The sequence below is a fragment of the Accipiter gentilis genome, chromosome 1, assembly GCF_929443795.1.
Source record: "Accipiter gentilis chromosome 1, bAccGen1.1, whole genome shotgun sequence".
Taxonomy (NCBI): Eukaryota; Metazoa; Chordata; class Aves; order Accipitriformes; family Accipitridae; genus Astur; species Astur gentilis.
This window is the reverse complement of record NC_064880.1, coordinates 55,663,086-55,683,078: the sequence shown is the minus strand read 5'-3', so window position 1 is coordinate 55,683,078 and position 19,993 is coordinate 55,663,086. Positions and strand designations below refer to the sequence as shown.

Below are 19,993 nucleotides of genomic sequence, written 5' to 3'. Positions count from 1 at the left end.
AGACTTGACTTTTCTTTCTCTTCTGGCTATACTCTGATTCTCAATAGAGCCATGGGTAACGCTTTAACCCATGTGAGGAGTGAGGTTTCCCGACAAATTTTACTCGACTGTTGCTTAAGGATATAGTTCATTCTCTCTCTCTCCCCACACACACTTGCTTGTGGTCTATGTGGGGTGTGATAGTCTCAATCCATAGATAATACTTTGCTCAACTTGTCTCATAATCTTTGCTATAAAATGAGGGCCATTGTCAGATGGCATTCTTACAGGCACCCCATATTTTGGTATTATCTCTTCGAGCAAGACTTTGACTACTTTCCTTGCTTTGTTGGTGCGACAAGGGAAAGCCTTGGGCCACCCAGTAAAGATATCAACTAAAACTAGGATATATCCTTATTTTCAAGGCAATTCTATAAAATCAATTTGCTAATATTCTTCTAAAAAATTTCCTTATTTAATAATCCCAAAGATGATCTTATTACTGATTCGGGGATAATTTTACATATACATTTCACGTCCGCTTATAATTGTTTAAACAATCTTTGTCATATTTCACTTTCTGTTTCCCAATATACTTTGTGATGTTCAATGGGGCAATTTGTCTTATTATTGTGGGTGGGACTATTATTCAACCTGTCGGTGTTACAGCCTATCCTGTTTCATTTTGTTAGCCTGCAATCTAATAATTAATTCTTCATCTTTTTCATTATAATTTGGAGTTTCTTTAGGCAATTTTATACCTTTCTCTGGAACTAGTGCTAGGATGCCTTTTTTTGCAGCCTCTTTAGCAGCTTTATCAGCCAGTCGGTTACCTGCGTTAGGACCGGTCTTACCTAACTGGTGTGCTTTACAGTGCATTATCGTGACTGCTGTTGGTTTTTGAATGGTTTCTAACAATTTCAGTATTTGTTCTGCGTGCTGAACGGTGGTTCCTGGTGCAGATAACAGTCCTCTTTCTCCCCGTATCGCTCCATGCGCACGTACTAGTCCAAAAGCATACTTTGAGTCTGTCCAAGTGTTGACTCGCTTTCCTTGACTTAGTTCCAGAGCTCGAGTAAGAGCTATCAATTCAGCCTTTTGGGCAGATATCATCAAAGGCAAACTTGGCAACGCAATTACCTCCTCAGTAGTTACTGTCTATCTCGATAAACGTTTTCCTTCACGGATGGAACCACTCCCATCGGCATATAGTTCCCAATCTGTTTCTTCTAGTGGCACATCTCAGAGATCCAGTCAGCTGGAGTAAACTCTTTCGATTGCCTGCAAGCAGTCACGTTCCAGTTCTCCTTTAACTTGGTCAGTTGTTGAAAACGCAACAGGGTTAACGGCGGTAGTAGTTTTTAGGTAAACATCATCTTGTTCCAGCAACACCACCACTTGGTATTTCAGCATTCTGCTAGGGGATAACCAGTGCCCCCCTTTCTGTTTTAGCACAACAGTTATCATATGGGAAATATACAGTAATCCTTTGTCCTCAGGTGAACTTACGAGCTTCCTGGATCAGTAGCACAGTTGCAGCGATGGCTCTCGGACGACCAGAGCATCCCAGACTCACATTATCTCATCGCTTCGAGAAGTAGGCCACAGCTCGCCCACTTGGCCCTAAATATTGGGCCAGGATACCCAGAGCTCTACCTCTTCTTTCACGAGCAAAAAGTTCAAGTGTCTCTTGTGAGATCTGGCAGACGCTAGGGCTGGCACCCCTATTACAGCCTGTTTCAATTCTTGGAACGTAGCTTTCTTGGCATCGGTCCAATCCATTGTTTGAGGTTTTGAGCTGCTCCTATAAAGGTCAGGCCAGCAAGCCACAATTTATAATCTACAGGTGACACCACTCGACCATTCCCGGAAATGCTTGTCATTAATTTTTTTAGTCTTAGGTTCGGGGAGACGACACATTGCCTCTTTTCCCTCAGGTCCCAATTGTCTCTGTCCTTTTAGGATTTTAAAACTCAAATAAGTTTCTTCTTTCTGGGTTATTTGGGCTTTTTCTTTTGACACTCGATATCCACTGATTCCCCAAAAGTTCAAAAAGTTAACAGTTAACTTTGTGCATTGTTCTTCCTTCTCAGCTACAATTAACAGATCATCCGTATATTTCAGCAAGATTTCTTGATTATTTTCTTTCTTCCAAATCTCTAATTCTCGTGCCAGTTGATTTCCAAAAATGGTAAGACTATTCTTAAAGCCTTGAGGCAAGACTGTCCACGTATATTGTGTTTTTCTCCCAGTCTCAGGATTTTCCCATTCCAAAGCAAAAACCTCTTGACTATTGGGATCCAAGGGAATACAGAAAAAGGCATCTTTTCGGTCTAACACTGTGAACCATTCTCGTTTCTCCGTTAGGGTTGTTAACAAAGTATAAGGATTTGCCACTACCGGATGAATATCTTGTACCATTTGATTTATTGCTCTGAGGAGGTCTTGAACTAATCTGTCATCTTTTTCATCAGCCTTTTAACAGGCAAGATCGGGGTGTTATATCTGGATTCACATTCTATTAACAATTTGTATCTTAAAAATTTTTGTATTACCATTACTAACCCTTTCCGACTTTCTGGTTTTGGGGGGTATTGTTTAATTCTTACCGGATTCGATCCTGGCTTTAATCAACTCTCACAGGTTCTGCTTTTTGGATTTACCAGGAACTTCCCAGTCCAGAGAATTGGAATGACAGCATTATACTTGGACTGGTATAATCTTCTGCTTTCGGTAAACATCCTGTTAACAAGAAAGCCACTGCTTCGGTACGTTTACTTTCTGGAATTAAAATTTTAATCTCTCCATTTTTAAATTTAATTTCTGCCTCTAAGTTCTCAAATAGATCTCTCCTTAACAGGAGTTTAGGAGAATTTGGCACATACAAAAACTGCTGAGTGACCCATTGCTTTCCTAATTTCATTGTTAAAGATTTAAAGAAGGGTCTAGTTTCTCGTTCGCTTGTTGCACCACCACCACCAATTTCTTCAAAACTTAACTCTCCCTCTAAGGTATTTAAAACTGAAAAGGTGACTCTAGTGTCAACTCAAATTCAATTTTCTGTTCTCCCAGTTCAGCTTGTTGCCGAAATCCGGAATAAAACTCTTTAATAGCAATGAGAAGTTAAGAAGCACGTACTTTATTGCAGCGCTGGGCATACAGGGGATCACTCCACCTAGTGTGTGCACCTGTCTAGTTTAATCATGCAGGTTAAATACACACCTGTTATCCATATTCACTAAATTTCTGGGAAGTGTCATACATAATCATCAACTGTCCGATAAATCATTAGCATATGTAAATGTCCTTCTACGCAGGCGTGGTGAACCCTCTGGTGGTCTTCAGAAGCCCGCTGGTGGTCTTCCATAGTCTTCTTCACTTTGTCCGATAGTTGACCTCTCTTATGTGATTCTGCGCAGTATGATTTTCGCCATCATGTATTAGATTTACATAAAAGTACATTCAATGTTAATTCTTGAATTTAACATTTCTAGTGATTGGCCCTCAGTCACACCACCTTTTCAATATTCTTATACTAAAACATTCATTGGTTAATCTTACTTAATTCCACTAACTGGAATCTTGATCAAAGTGGGGTTTCTAAGCAACAGAACTAAGATCCATAACGATCTCTCTTAGTTTCTTAGGACGAAACACTACAAACTAACAAATAGGTCGAAGTTTCTACGGTTAACTTATTTTAGACAATACTTATTTTCTTATGACTGTATACAGCACATTTTGTATGTTCCTAAGTTTCGATGACTACATTGCGAGCTTCAAACCCCTACATATTCTACAGTCTTTACTTTTTCATCAAACCCAGCTTATATAAAATTTTAATTTATCAGAATATTTGTAACAAGCTGTAACCAGAGGTTCTGCTGGGAGACTTCCCTCCAGTCCCCGTCAGATATGTTCACTTAAAAAGAACAAATCTACATGTGGTACTTTATTCCATTTACTCTCTCTCCTACAAAACAACAGTAATTGCAATATAGTATTATAACTCAAAGTTCTGTTTGTTTACCACTTTTCCTGCAATTCACCCCAATGTGCCAATAAACATCCCAACGGTGATGTTTCTGCTAACTTTTCATCAGCAGTTCTATTTCCTGCTTCTTATTCTTAAACAATTTTGCTAATGCCATTATACTTATATACATTCAAATACTAAATACCAAACAAATGCAAATGACAGCTGTCCCAAATAATACACAAACTCCAACCCAGCAATAGCTTCCGCTTATGACTTACAGGCAGACGCCTAGGCTTCCACTCCAGACGGGTACCCTCCAAGCCCCAACCCTGCGAAGCTTTCGCCGCGCGTCACGGGCAGGCTTTCCAAACAAATTCCAAAGAAGCAGCGCCTTACCTTTTTTCCAGGGAACGCTGCGAGGAGCTTTGCGCGTCAAGGGTGACGGTTCTCCCCGAGAATACCTCGGTGCCAGCCGGAGTTCGATCGACGCTCGATCTCGTCCAGTCTCACTCACAAGGTCCCATCTGGGTCGCCAAAGCCATTACCGAAATCCAGAATAAAACTCCTTAACATCAACGTGAAGTTAAGAAGCAGGCACTTTGTTTATCGCAGGGCTGGGGACACGGGGGATCGCTCCTCCAAAGGCGTGTCCCACTTAGTATCAAAATCCATCAGTTTTTACAGACTTTTCCCGTCAGGTCATTGTTACCTAAGCTCCTTCCATAAAAACACATACTATGCTTGTTCTTAAATTTAACCTTTGTAATGATCGGCCTGTGATTATATAACCTTATCAATATTCTTATTTAAAAACAATCATTGGTCAGTGACACTTGGCTCTGCTGACTGGCATCTTCAATACTCAAATCAAGATGGGAAGGGTAAGGGGGTTTCCAAGCAGCAAACTGGCGTCCACGACGGTTTCCTTAGTTTCCTGAAACAGCATGCAGAAAAAACAGTAACTTCCTGGTGAGGTCTCTAGGGTTAGCTGTTTCAAACTTTAACAATATTACAGTTCCTAGTGTCACACATAACACAGCTCCTAAAGTTTCTATGGCTACGTTTCAAACTTAACAATCCTATACGTTATGCCTCACAATTTTACTTCTTAATCAAACCTAACTCTTCTATGTGATTAAATGTTGATTTCTTTACCAGAATATTTGCAACAGCCGGAGCCGAGCAGGAACAGGGGGGGCACGGCCCGCCCCCCCCAGCGCCTCACCTCCTCCTCCCCTGGGCTCCCTCACAGCCCCTCGCGCCGTGCAGAGGGAGCGCAAATGCAGCCCGGAGGGCAAAGGGGACGGACGGCCAGCGTCTATTCAGTCAGTCGCACGCCTATCGAGTCCTGCCAGCGAGTCTGCTCCAGGGCTTGGGGCGCCCCCCGGCACTCCCCCTGCCCCTCGGACACCTCTGATAGCATATTTCCATACGTTCTGTATGGCACGTCTAAATATTTGGATGGTTTTAATACTTTGTACCAGCTGTGGTTTGCTGCTAGGTGACTGTAAAAGTGAGATTTGGTAAATAATTGTTAGAAATCTTATACTAACGCTACGACTGAAACAACAGACAAAAGTATAGCCGAGCAATTAACTAGCAGAGGTAGGTACTCCTAAGTTTTGCAGTTCTTTGCTCTTATGACTAGATGTTCCTGTACGCTAAATGGGAAAAATGCTGAAACTGACCACATGTGATTGAAACTGCGTTAAACTTCAAGATCAAAGAACAAGGACAAGAATAAAGACTTCGAGGACAGCCAGCAAGAACTTCAAATGGGTCGGTGGTCACAAAAGTACCCCTTCGTCTCAAATGGATCCTTCATTGCGTGTGATCGCATGTAGGCAGTGCTATGATAATCGGTTGCCGTCGTTTTTATGTATACGTATACTAATCTGATTAATAAGCAATTAGTTATTCTATATAACCTGTTTGTGCTAAAGCTGTGGCATGCACACTAGGTGGAACTATCCCCTGTGCATCCAGCGCTGCAATGAAGAATGCCTGCTTTCTAAAACTCCAAAACGAGTCTTAGGGAGTTTCTTCAACCAGCTTTTCAGTATCAGAGGTACAAGGGAGGAAAGAAAAAAAAAAAAAAAAAAAAAAAGGCAGGGGTGTGGGAAAGAGAGGGGACCAGGGGAGGGAGGGGCAGGGAGGGACCAGAACGCTGAAGAGGGGAGACAAGGCCCCGAGGGCCTGGGGCTTACCGCAGCTCTTGTTCTTGGCGCTGCCAGGAGACTTTGCCAGTTCAGCCGCTTCTTTCTCCTTCTCTCCTCCCTTTCTCTTCTGTAACTCCAGTCGCTTGGCTGTCCTCCGCATAACGGAACACACGAGCCCCTCGCAGCTCTTACGAGATTAGGCCTCCTAGACATGTAGCCTCGCTCGCTCACTACGTGGCCGTACTGCGCTGCTGGTCATGCATACAGACCCTGGCGGTCTGACCTGCTGTGGACTACGAGCAGGGATCCTCCCACACCCACAGAGGCAGGGTCCCTCTGGCCTGCAGTGGGAGGCAGCTGCCAGCCAGATGGCCTTCCATTTCTTCTTCTTTACCTTTCTGTGGCCTCTCCAGCTTCAGCAGCTCCCGTCCACAGCCAGTAAGCGCTCTGCCTGTCCCTCTGTGCTCCTGTTACTGAAAAACTCGGAGTAAAAAACTTATCAACACCAATTTAGTGTAGATAAGCAGACACTTCTTTATTAACGGCCGGGTGCGTGGGTGAGTCCTCTCAAAAGACCACACACATCTGAACTCCAAAATCATACACCTTATATTAAACTTATTCATTCATATTCATTAGATTTCCGAGAAATGTTATGCATATTCATTAGATTTCTGGGAAGTTATTAGCATACGTTAATGTCCTTTACGCATGCGCATTGAAGGTCTCTGGTGGTCTTCTAGAGTCCTCTGGTGGTCTTTCATAGTCTTCCTCGCTTGTCCGCTTCTTGACCTCCTTCAGGTGATTCTGCGCAGTTTGGTCTTTGGCAGGTAACTAACTATTTCTTGGCAAATAACTACAAGTTGCTTCATTCAACTCTTATTAGTTCCCATTAATTTAAAATTCTGACATTTTCTCCATTCGTCTAGGTTGTTATAATATACTCCTACTGACAAACACTATATCAAAATCATCTTAAATCTCAAGCTTGTTACCTAAGTTCTATATGTTCTTGTTACTTATTAGCTAAGTTCTAAATGTTCTTGTTACTTATTAGCTAAGTTCTAAATGTTCCTATTAAATGATTTTGGCCAATTCCTCTGGCCTTGGTAGCGGGTTGTACAGAAGGTTTCACAGCAGCTGTCGGTTGTGCAAATACAATAGAGATACCTTTGCTAAACTACTTCTTACCATTTTATATTCTTATTAAACATGATTTATTCTAACTACTACCAAATCAATAACAAATCAAAGCTACTAACTAGTCAATAACAAATCAATAACATAAACAATAACCAATCAGTAACACTCCCGTGCCGTGAGGAGAGGGAGGCCGGGCAGAGACAGCCCACGCGAGCCTGAGGCTGCTGCAGTCAACGGCATCCCCAGGGACGACGGACAACCGTGCTCACAGCATGGCCTCTGGCAGAGGGAAAGAGGCAGCAGCGACCGTTATTACCGTAGCTCCGCCCTGGCCGGAGCCGCCTCCTTCCGCAGGGGCTTCCGCGGACGGACGCCGCTCCTTCCCCGCGCCTCTACTAACGGCACCCGCGTTAAGGGAGACTCGAGAACACCGGAGGGCCAGCTTGCCGCCCTCACGACAGGGCTCGGGGGCTGCCTGCGGCTGCAGCACAGGCTTCAGGGGAGGGACTGCAGCTGGGGGCAGCCGCACGGGCCGAGCGGGGCTGGGGGAAGGTGCCGGGGGAGCTCCGGCGACTCGGGGAGGCGCCCGCTGGCCACGCCTGGGGGGTGCCCGCCTCCGTCCCCTCTTCCCTTCTGTCGGCTCTCGGGGACCTGCCCGGCGCTGCCCTGGCCCGGCTCGTCTCCGGCGGACCGAGAGCCTGCCGCGGCGGCCGCTTCGCAGCTTCCCGTCCCGCCAGCCCCGGGCGGCCAGCGGGCAGGAGGCACCCGCCGCCCCCGCCCCCGCCGGAGGGGATCGCTCGCCTCACCCGCGGTCCCGGCGCTCGCCCGCTGCCGCCGACACCCGCGCCCTGCGCGCCGCCACGCTGCTCCCGGGGACCGCGCATGCGCGCCGACCGTACGACGGCGGGCCCAGCGGCGGCGGCGGCGCTGCTGCGCACTTGTGCGGTGCCGGCGCTGCTGTTCGGCGCTTTGCGCGCGGAGCGCCCGCCGACACCGCGCCCGCTGGGCGGTAGCGGCGTTTCCTTACCGGGAGGAAGGAAGCAACGAGCGCGGCGGCACTTTCCCCCGGGGACACACTGCCGGTACCGTCGGACGGCACGTGCAGGACCGGGGCAGCCCCGCGCACTAGCAGCCTCCGAGCTGCAGTACCGCACATTGGTCGCGGGGTGGCAGCGGCGAGGGCTTGGCAGAACGCGCCAGCGCGCGTGCGCGGCACCCCAGCTGCACTATCGGACTTTGGTCGTTAGGTGGCGAAAGAGCGCGCTGGCGCAAGGGGCCGCGACCGCGCATGCGCGGCTTCCGAGCCGCTGTACCGTGGTTTGGTAGCCAGGCAACAGCAGGAATGCCGTAAACCGCGACACCGCTCATACGCGGTTTCCGAGGCGCCGTGTCGCGCTTTGGTTGCCAGGCAACAGCGGCGATCGCCGTACAAGACGCAGCGCGCATGCGCGGATGCCCAGCTGCTGTAACGCGTTCTGGTTGCTAGGCGACAGCGGAAGCGCTGCCGCGCATGCGCGTTTGCCGAGGCGTCGTGTCGCGCTTTGGTTGCCAGGCAACAGCGGCGAGCGCCGTACAAGGCGCAGCGCGCATGCGCGGATGCCGAGCTGCCGTGACGCGTTCTGGTTGCTAGGCGACAGCAGGAGCGCCGCCGCGCATGCGTAGTTACCGAGGCGTCGTGTCGCGCTTTGGTTGCCAGGCAACAGCGGCAAGCGCCGTAGAAGTCGCAGCGCGCATGCGCGGATGCCGAGCTGCCGTAACGCGTTCTGGTTGCTAGGCAACAGCAGGGGTGCCGTAAACATCGACGCGGCGCATGCGTAGTTACCAAGGCGCCGTGTCGCGCTTTGGTTGCCAGGCAACAGCGGGGATCGCCGTACAAGGCGCGGCGCGCATGCGCGGATTCCGAGCTGCTGTAACGCGTTCTGGTTGCCAGGCAACGGCGGCGAGCTCCGTACAAGGCGCAGCGCGCATGCGCGGATGCATAACTGCCGTAACGCGTCCTGGTTGCTAGGCAACATCAGCGATCGCCGTATAAGGCGCATCGCGCATGCGCGGCTGCCGAGATGACGTATCTCGTTCTGGTTGCCAGGCGACAACAGGAGCGCCGTAAACCGCGACGCCGTGCATGCGCAGTTTCCGAGGCGCCGTGTCGCGCTTTCGTTGCCGGGCAACAGTAGCGAGCCCCGTGCATGCGCCACTGCGCATGCGCGCCTGTCGAGATGCCTTACCGCGTCTCGGTTACCCGTCAACAGCAGGAGCCCACCGACACACGCCACCGCGCATGCGCGCCTCCCCAACGCCAGTTCCCACCTGCGGCCACGGGGCAGCAGAATCCGCACACCCGCAACGATCCTCTTCTGAGCGTCAGCTGCGTGAGGGATGACTGACAGCTCAGCCCAGTAGAGACCAGCCGCAGGCGGCAACTCCTTACTGGGGGCACAGGGCTGACGTCGCCCTGCCCTTTCCCCACTCGCAGCCCGGGCACTCCTCTTCATCGCCTCCCTTCCAAAAAGCACCCGAGCGGCTGGAGCGTTTACAGCAGTCAAGTGCAAAGAACAGACAATTCGGGCGGCCACTTCTGTCCCTGTCCCCCCACTCCATTATCTAGAGAGGAGAAGCAGCACAGGGAACCTGCAAATGGGGGGGAGGGGGGAAGGGGGGTGTCCCCTGGAGCAAGCCCCAGGGACTGCTGTATCCCTCTGCATGTGGCATCAGGGTTGCAGGAGCGACAGCAGCCAGTCAGCAGACGCTGGCGAGAGGTTTACAACAAAAAATAACGCCTGGTTCAGCTGACAGCCTGAAGGCAGGCCACAAGAGACCCAAAGCTGCTTCGTGCCAGAGGGGCAGCTCTGTTCGGCAGGAAAGGCCGCGGCCCAGCGCACCAGATGCGAGCGGCCCACCTGCGAGCGAGCGATACCCCGGCGATCCTGGGGCTCGGTCGGGGTGGGCACCTCCGTGCTATCAGAACGCTGCTCTCCTAATCCTGCACGCACGCACGCAAGGCTCCTTGCGCGGGGCTTGTCTCTTATCGAAGAGACGCTGCACGGTGTTACTTACCGCCCTGCCCTCCGGCATGCAAAGTAATCAGACGTGAAGCAGGGAAAGCAAAGAGGCCTGTCGGGATATTAGATGTCCTCAGCAGAGGACCATAGAGCCCTCGAGGCTCCATCTTTGCTCCCCACAGGAGCGTGGCTCCACACTCCTTGCCGCTCCTGCCAGCAAGCGTCACAATTGCCCTTGGCCGCCTGCAACACGGCCCCAGTACTGCCGCTTACAGAGCGAGAGGCGCTCGCTATAAAGCGGCGATGAAGAACAAGGACGGCCCGTCGAGATGGCAGGAGGAACACAGAGAGCCTCCAGCATTAGCCAGGCAGGGCTTCCAACTCACCTCGTGTCCTGGTTTAACGCCAGCCGGCAACAAAGGCCCACGCGACCGCTCACTCGCTCCCCCGCCCCCAGTGGGATGGGGAGACAAGCGGAAGGGCGAAAGTGAGAAAACTCGTGGCTTGAAACGAAAACAGTTTAATCATCATTAAAAAGAAACAACAACAACAACTTGTAAGGAAAAGGAGGAAAAAAAATGACAGAGAACAGGGTGCAGGCAGCACACCAGGGGTCTGGAGCCTGATGGATGATGGGGGCGCGGAGGGGGTGGTGTGGAATATGGAGGAGGGAAAGGAAGCAGGGGGGGAGCAGGAGATAGGAGAGCAGGGGGTACAGGGGGAAACAACTCGCGTGGGTTAAAAACTCGCATGGGTGAAGGGGGCGGGCTGGAGCAGCGGGGGGCATATGGGGCAGAAACACACGCCAGGGAGAGGGTAGGTGAGGGTACAAAGGTGCATGGTGGGACACGGGTGGGGATGACCTACCCCAGGGAGTCCACCCAGGATGATCCACAGCAGGTAACTCACCTGGGATAACCCGCAACAGAGCATCCACACCAGATCATCCACGCTGGGAGGACCCCCAGCAATGCCCCTCAAAATGCCTGTGCTTCACCCCCAGTCTTCCCCAAACTGGGGAGTTTTTTGCTCTTTCAAAATACTCAGTTTGGGGTGTGTTTCAGTGCTTTTCCACAACATAAAAAGGAGTGATCTTTTGGTTGCGGTTTGTGCATGCAAATGGGGTGGGGTTTTTGCTTTCCAGCTGCGCAAATCCAGGCAGATTGGGCTTTCCCAGGCGTCCCAAATTTGTTTGGTATTTTTCCTTTGCAGACCCAGAATCAGGGGGTTTGGGATTGTCCTGGTTTCGGCTGGAATAAAGTTAATTTTCTTCTGAGTAGCTGGTACAGGGCCATTTTGGATTTGGGATGAGAATAATGTTGACAACACACTGATGCTGTAGTTGTTGCTAAGCAGTGTTTATACTAAGTCAAGGACCTTCCAGCTTCTCATACCGCCCTGCCAGCAGAGGCTGGGGGTGCACAAGAAGAGTCGCTGAGCTAAAGGAGGATTCCAGGTAAAAAAGGTCAGCTCGAAATACACCACCTCCTCTAAAAGTTAAGAGCGATTTGAACACTTAAAATCAGCATTTAGGCTAATCGATACCATTTTGAACACCTTCTTAGCATACAAGTAAACACTCTTGCCGGTGTTGGAAAACTGTCTCCTCCCTTCCTTACAGCACTGCTGCAGGGAGATAACCCTGGGAGGCTGCGGGACGAGGTCGTACGCAATCAGAATCTACACTTACGGATCCACCACAATAGCTACAGCCCTTGCGCTGCTGCTACTGCTTTGCATCTTGCTTGTTTGGTGAATAAAGCTGAAAGTGAAGTGGAAAACTTCAAAGAGCAAAATGAAAAATAAAGAATAAATCTCAGTAATTCACTTTACACTAAAAAGGTGTGCCCATGTTTATATACATCCAGTGAAAATACTTATACTGTAAAAGTATTTGATTTCCCTTTCCCATTACCTTAACTTGCACAGCTCTGAATTCGTACCGTTAAATTATCCCTCTCCAAAGTACACAGTTATAATGGGACTAGGGGGTTTTGTGCGTGTTACATAATGCGGAGGGACACCTGGCCAGCTGAGCTGCCCAAGAGAGGCGCTACTGAACTGCCAGGGAAATGCACCATTGAAAGCCAGACAGAAAGAAAGTACTTCAGAGCACCCCGTCAAAACATCAGGAAAAAAAACCCATAACATTCAGTTGCCTCTCTTTTTAAACATTTAGAAAAATACCTAACTGCTTACATACACCTAACACATCATATACTACAGCTATTTGGCAGTTACAGTTTAAACAATGCAAGTCAGTTTGTAAAATCCCCAGTGCTGCAATACCTCAGACTACCAAAAAGCACTGGTGGATTTCCTAATGCTTTTGGCAGTACTGAAGCAGGCAGAGTAACACGTTTTCATGTTATCTCGACTGTTACAACTGAGAAACCAAAGACCAGTGATGCCATCAACTTTAGGAAGATGGGCTGTGCTTGGGTCTTTGGACTTTTTTTTTTTTTACAGAGAGTGAAAAGTCTTGTTACTGATGACTTCTACTGTCAAGTCAATCACCTCTGAAGATCCACTCTGATGGGAAGTTCCTAAAACAAAATTTCTTTGAGTGAGAAAGACTTCCATTCTGGAAAATCTCTTTCCAACTGAAGTCAAAATTACACACTGTAGGTTAAAGGAAAAAATACATTCCTGAAGCAGTAACTCATCAAAAACACCTCAGGGCTCACTGTCACTAGTTACAAGGCTGCTAATGCTTCCTGGGAAAGCCTGGGAAACACACAGATGCGATGCCCGTTTGTCCTGTTTTGTCCCCCGTCTCTTCTTTGACCTTGATTGCTTTTAGTACAGATGCTAATTATCTCCGTAACGTTTTTGAGTACTACTATAATATATTTTAAAAAACTCATTGACTGTAAAAGCATAAAGCTTTTATCATGAAAACAAAGTCTGTTTCTTCTGAACACCTGAACTCTTACGAACAGTTTCTTCCCTCTTAGTACAAAATTATTTTCACAGTATCATTTACTAGCAAGCACACAGAAACAGATGATTATGCTTTCAGGAAGAGAAAATAAACTGAGGGAAGTAAGCTTTGTATAGGTGTAACATGCTCCAGAACAGAACTTATTTTTAGTATTTCTGTTAAAATACTTCACGTAAAAAAAAGTAGAAGGAGAGTTGGCACACTCTCAATGTTAAAGTCCATACCGCAAGTACCTTTGCAAAAACGCAGACACACATCGTAGGCGTACCTTGTACTTGCAGGCCACTACGGAATCTTTCCCTCTGTCTTGTACCGTCACGGCAGAAGAAAGGGCAACCACAGCGAAACGGTGCCAGCTGACATCCAGCTGAGAGAAGAAAAAACCCAACACATTAGCACAAAGCTGGGTAGGAAGCCAAAGCTGCCTTTTTTTTTTTTAAGGTTTGTGAAGACAGTATGACTGAGCAGAGGAAAAAGTATGTTTGCGTCATCTTCTGTACAGTTGTTGACACAGGCCACTAGAGCTTTTGCATCTTTCAGACAACCGGGCCTTTTTTTTTTTTTCTCCTTTCTTTTTTGACTCATTGGCAACTTTACTTTCACTAGAACTCACTTTCATAGATACACACAGGTGACACACCCAGAGACCTACATACATTTTCTCAAGCTTTAGTACAGCCAAGGCTCCATCAAACCTATACATCCCAAGTTAAGTATTTTTGCTAAAGAGCACAGCAACACATCTTGTGAACTGCCTTGTTGCAAAAAAGGAATCATTTTTTTCCAGTCCGTTGCTCCAAACGGGCAAGATCTTTTAAAACCACAGTTGTGCCACCAAACCCGCTCAGGGTCCCTCCTAGCTTTTGACTGCCCTGAGATTTAACAGGCACACGCTCCATTCCACCTTCCAACAGCAAAAATACGTTAACGCTCTCGGACCCAGAGTGCAACCCTACGGATGTCCACGCACACAGCCTGCCGTTTTGATGAGGAGCCACCAAGCATCCCTGCAAGCACAGTTGCACACGCCAGATCGGTTTCACCTGCACCGCAAGTTACCGGTTTGTAGTGAATGTAGTTTCTGACGCTTTACACTGAAAACCGTATCTCGACGCTTCGCCACGGCAGAAATGACCCATCGCTAGGATGCTACAAAAACGCAGCAACACCAACTGCAAACCTACAGCAGCAACAGCTCCAGAAATATTTAGACCAGGAACAAGGGAGAAAAATAAAACAACTTCATCTCACGCACCGGGGAGCGGCAGGCAGAGAAAAGGGTTGGCATTCTGAGCCCTTACAGAAAACGGGCATTCTCCTTCCATTCCTCAGCCCGTCTGTTAAGGTCTAAATGCTGCAACACTACTAAGACAACGTCAAGAGTAGGGAACAGCAGCCCTGTCACTGGACTTGCCATTGACCCATGCTATTTACGTAGCAGGACGCGGACGCAGAGGGACACGTTTTGCCACACGCAACCCTGAACTTCCTGAAAATTTACGTTTACCAAAAAAAGCCATTTGGAACGTATTGCCAAACAACATTCGGCAATAAAGCTTTGATGCATTTGACATATGCAAGTTTTTGGTCGCTTGCTATTGGCTTCCTGTTGCTGCTGCTGTTCTTCCTTCAGAAATTCTACCTGTAGCCAAGTTATTCACTACTGGTTCAAGCATTTGCCTTCCTGGTATTACCAGCACATTCACAGAGGCAAGTAACTTAACTGCTCTTCTACAATTATCCAAACAACAATTACAGCCATGAAAGAGAAGGAGAGGTCAGGCAGCAGAAGAGCTCTGCAGGCTGGCACCAGTCAATACTGCACTCTAAAAACAAACAACAACACAACAAAACCGTGACCCTGTATCCTTTTTTTTTTTTTTTTTTCTTTCAGAGCTCATCCCTGCCTTAGCATTTTGTCTTGTCAGAGCATGAAGCGCAGGTGATCCGTACCCTGACGACTTCTGCGTGTGATGAACGCCTGTCCAGAAATAGTCCAGATCTGCAAGACTGGCATCATTTTTATGGTTTTAATCATCATAACTCAAATTTTATGTACTCACGCATTTGTGAGGAAACTAATTAACTTTTAGACAACTGCCTCTCCTTTTTTTGGGGGGTGGAAATGCGTTAGACTGAAAAACGTTACGATTCAGAGCTCCCAACCACAAGGGAGTGGTGGAGAAATCAGTGAAAGCAAAGACCAACAGCAGCAACTTCAACTGAAAGTTGGCTTTAATTCCGATCACGTACTTAAGCGACTCTCCAAGTCTATGCCTCAGTCCTAGGAATGACTAGCCCCTTTTTGGAAGGACAAACTTTTTTACTTAAAAGTCCTAGGCTGAAGACTCCACTGAACGGAATGGGGATTGTGCCACGGGACAACATGCCATCAACACTCTTAATGGGGAAGAAAAAAAAAAAACCCCAACAAATAAAAATCAAGTTTAAGTACCAGTTCCCATCACGTTTCACTCACTACATTTCTACTGGCATCTAGGTGCTCAAAAATGAACTACAGGGACACCACATATTCCTAAAAATTCAGTTATACATAAAAAAGTAAAAGGCTATTTCCAACTTGCCCATAAAATCAACATGAACAGAGAGAAGAGAAACACTCAACCCTGAAGAAGCTAACAGGCAGCTCTGAATTTACCAGACAGGAAATTTCATTCTTTCACCTGAAACAAAAACACATCAAGCGACCAGTTCAGGAACAGGGCACGATCTGTTAACAGCAATTTTTCCATCAGCTTTTCTGCACTAGCAGCATATTTGCCTTCTCTGTGGGTTTAACGTGGAGCATCTGTAGTACCCTCGAACTCACAAGCGTTTCTCTCCACTCCCCCAGCCCGATACGTGCGATTACCTGAGCAGCAAGTGGAATTGACCACGCAGGATTTTCTTCGTGTGACGCGGAATGTGACACTGGAAGAAGAGGAGACAAAGAAACGAACCTGCTTGTCACACCCAGCCAACGGTGAAAAGACGGGAGGATTCTGCCGGAAGGGCTCTGCACCCCAGGAGCTCCTGCTGGCTGGTTTCTCTCCCCTTTGCCCGGTACCGAGGGGACGACGACACCTTGTCTGCGCCCCCTTGCGGGGGGGCTGCCCCAGGAGAGCCGGGGGACCCCCACCTCGCTTCTGCCCATGGGAACGGACCGGGCGAGACCCTCCACGCAGAGAGAGGAGCACGGCGTGGATTGCATCCCCGAGGGAAGAGGCCGGGCTCCCTGCTGGCAGAAGGACAACTCACCTCCCTGCTGCTCGGAGCTGCTTGCTGCAGACAGCCCTGCCTGCGCCCGGCCACTCTTCGGCCATGCTGGGAGCACAGTCCGGCTGACGGACGCTACAGCGAAAAGATGCTCCAGCTAATCGCGCCTTCTGCTCATTACAGCCGCAGGTACTTTTGCCTGTGGATAATGCACGCTCCAGACAGCGGACACCCCGCCTCGTTCCAGCTCCCGCTTGCTACAGTTCTGGCTTGTTGAAGCCCCAGCTCCACACTGAAGCTCCGGCTGATTTCAGCTGCTTCTCCTTACAAGCTCCAGCTACGTGCAACAGTCTGGGCTTTCCATAAGGCTGTATATCAACTGCTGCCAAAACTGGAGCATTAGGATTAAACATCAGAGTTACACGCCAAGAAAATATCTGTTAGTTTGGGCGATTAATTACTTAACAACTATTCTGAGCAGTGCAGAAAGAAGAGCTGGAGTCCAAGAGGGCACGTGAGGTCTGAAAAGCGCCTTTCCCCCCACAGACCACCGCAGATGTTGAGTTCGGCCCACTGCGTGCCGGCCTCCCGAACTTTGGCGTCCGACACAACTAGACCCCCATCTCCGGGGAGGGTCCACGCACCCTGCCCGCCCCCCGCTTCCTGCCGCAGCCCCCAACACACTCCCACCCGCCTGCAAAACCAGCCAAGCCGGCTCCCACTTTTGGCCTCCACACCAGCTGACTCGGGGCCCATTTGGGAGCCAAAACACCCGGCTGCTGAGCCTGTTCTCAAGGCCCAAACATGCAGGGCCAGACCTCTGTTTCTGGGCCCAAAGCCGGGCAGCTCGGTCTCTTTCCGAGCCCCCACATCAGCCACACGAGCCTGTTGTCAAGCCCCAGGAACAGAAAACTTGTTCTCCATTTCTGACCCTGCAGCGCCCAAGGGCGACGCCGAGCGTCACCACCCCACAGCCCTGCACCCCCGGGGCCCCACACGTAGTTTCGGGGAGCGCTCGGGACCTGCGGAGGGCCCGGCCCCACGCCTCTGTGGGGCAGCCCCAGCACAGGCAGGGCGCTGCTTCTCGATTGCCGTTTCAGGCTTTATTTCCCCGCCACCGGCGGCACGGCCAGGCCACGCCACCCCACCCCAAACCCCCCAGCCGAAGCACCCCGGCGGGTAGCCGGGCCCAGCCACCCGGAAAACAAGAAAACCAAAGAGGGAACAAGAGAGAACCGCGCTCACAGCGTGGCCTCTGGCAGAGGGAAAGAGGCAGCAGCGACCGTTATTACCGCAGCGCCGCCCTGGCCGGAGCCCCTCCGTCCGCAAGGGCTTCCGCGGACGGACGCCGCTCCTTCCCCGCGCCGCTGGTAACGGCACCCGCGTTAAGGGAGACTCGAGAACACCGGAGGGCCAGCTTGCCGCCCTCACGACAGGGCTCGGGGGCTGCCTGCGGCTGCAGCACAGGCTTCAGGGGAGGGACTGCAGCTGGGGGCAGCCGCACGGGCCGAGCGGGGCCGGGGGAAGGTGCCGGGGGAGCTCCGGCGACTCGGGGAGGCGCCCGCTGGCCGCGCCTGGGGGGTGCCCGCCTCTGTCCCCTCTTCCCTTCTGTCGGCTCTCGGGGACCTGCCCGGCGCTGCCCTGGCCAGGCTCGCCTCCGGCGGACCGAGAGCCTGCCGCCGCGGCCGCTTCGCAGCTTCCCGTCCCGCCGGCCCCGGGCGGCCAGCGGGCAGGAGGCACCCACCGCCCCCGCCGGAGGGGATCGCTCGCCTCACCCGCGGTCCTGGCGCTCGCCCGCTGCCGCCAACACCCTCGCCCTGCGCGCCGCCACGCTGCTCCCGGGGATCGCGCATGCGCGCCGGCCGTACGACGGCGCGCCGGAGGGCTCAGAGCCGGCGCGCGAACGCCGGGCTGCAGTACCGCACTTTGCCCACAAGGCGGCACCAGCGGCGGCGGCGCTGCTGCTGCGCACCTGTGCGGTGCCGGCGCTGCATGTTCGGCGCTTTGCGAGCGGAGCGCCCGCCGACACCGCGCCCGCGGGGCGGTCAGCGGCGTTTCCTTACCGGGAGGGAGGAAGCAACGAGCGCGGCGGCACTTTCCCCCGGGGACGCACTGCCGGTACCGTCGGACGGCATGTGCAGGACCGGGACAGCCCCGCGCACTAGCAGCCTCCGAGCTGCAGTACCGCACATTGGTCGCGGGGTGGCAGCGGCGAGGGCTTGGCAGAACGCGCCAGCTCGCATGCGCGGCACCCCAAATGCAGTACCAACTTTGGTCGTTAGGTGGCGTGCGAGAGCGCTGGCGCAAGGGGCCGCGACCGCGCATGCGCGGCTTCCGAGCCGCTGTACCGTGGTTTGGTAGCCAGGCAACAGCAGATCTGCCGTAAACCGCGACGCCGCGCATGCGCTGTTTCCGAGGCGCCGTGTCGCGCTTTCGTTGCCGGGCAACAGTAGCGAGCCCCGTGCATGCGCCACTGCGCATGCGCGCCTGTCGAGATGCCTTACCGCGTCTCGGTTACCCGTCAACAGCAGGAGCCCACCGACACACCCCACCGCGCATGCGCGCCTCCCCAACGCCAGTTCCCACCTGCGGCCACGGGGCAGCAGAATTCGCACACCCGCAACGATCCTCTTCTGAGCGTCAGCTGCGTGAGGGATGACTGACAGCTCAGCCCAGTAGAGACCAGCCGCAGGCGGCAACTCCTTACTGGGGGCACAGGGCTGACGTCGCCCTGCCCTTTCCCCACTCGCAGCCCGGGCACTCCTCTTCATCGCCTCCCTTCCAAAAAGCACCCGAGCGGCTGGAGCGTTTACAGCAGTCAAGTGCAAAGAACAGACAATTCGGGCGGCCACTTCTGTCCCTGTCCCCCCACTCCATTATCTAGAGAGGAGAAGCAGCACAGGGAACCTGCAAATGGGGGGGAGGGGGGAAGGGGGGTGTCCCCTGGAGCAAGCCCCAGGGACTGCTGTATCCCTCTGCATGTGGCATCAGGGTTGCAGGAGCGACAGCAGCCAGTCAGCAGACGCTGGTGAGAGGTTTACAACAAAAAATAACGCCTGGTTCAGCTGACAGCCTGAAGGCAGGCCACAAGAGACCCAAAGCTGCTTCGTGCCAGAAGGGCAGCTCTGTTCGGCAGGAAAGGCCGCGGCCCAGCGCACCAGATGCGAGCGGCCCACCTGCGAGCGAGCGATACCCCGGCGATCCTGGGGCTCGGTCGGGGTGGGCACCTCCGTGCTATCAGAACGCTGCTCTCCTAATCCTGCACGCACGCACGCAAGGCTCCTTGCGCGGGGCTTGTCTCTTATCGAAGAGACGCTGCACGGTGTTACTTACCGCCCTGCCCTCCGGCGTGCAAAGTAATCAGACTTGAAAGCAGGGAAAGCAAAGAGGCCTATCGGGATATTAGATGTCCTCAGCAGAGGACCATAGAGCCCTCGAGGCTCCATCTTTGCTCCCCACAGGAGCGTGGCTCCGCACTCCTTGCCGCTCCTGCCAGCAAGCATCACAATTGCCTTTTGCTGCCTGCAACACGGCCCCAGTACTGCCGCTTACAGAGCGAGAGGCGCTCGCTATA

At 51.4% G+C, this 19,993-nt stretch overlaps 1 protein-coding gene and 1 long non-coding RNA gene across 2 annotated transcripts in view; one reads left to right on the top strand and one right to left on the bottom strand.

Moving 5' to 3' along the window:
- Positions 1-19,993, top strand: part of BAZ2B (bromodomain adjacent to zinc finger domain 2B) — a 285,742-nt gene that overhangs the window by 19,558 nt on the left and 246,191 nt on the right. The gene's annotated exons all lie outside the window — the stretch shown is intronic.
- On the bottom strand, positions 2,773-4,346 carry LOC126042514 (uncharacterized). Its single transcript, XR_007507204.1, has 2 exons — positions 4,237-4,346; positions 2,773-3,390 (listed from the first exon to the last, which is right to left on the bottom strand). It is a non-coding gene; the product is annotated as an uncharacterized LOC126042514 (long non-coding RNA).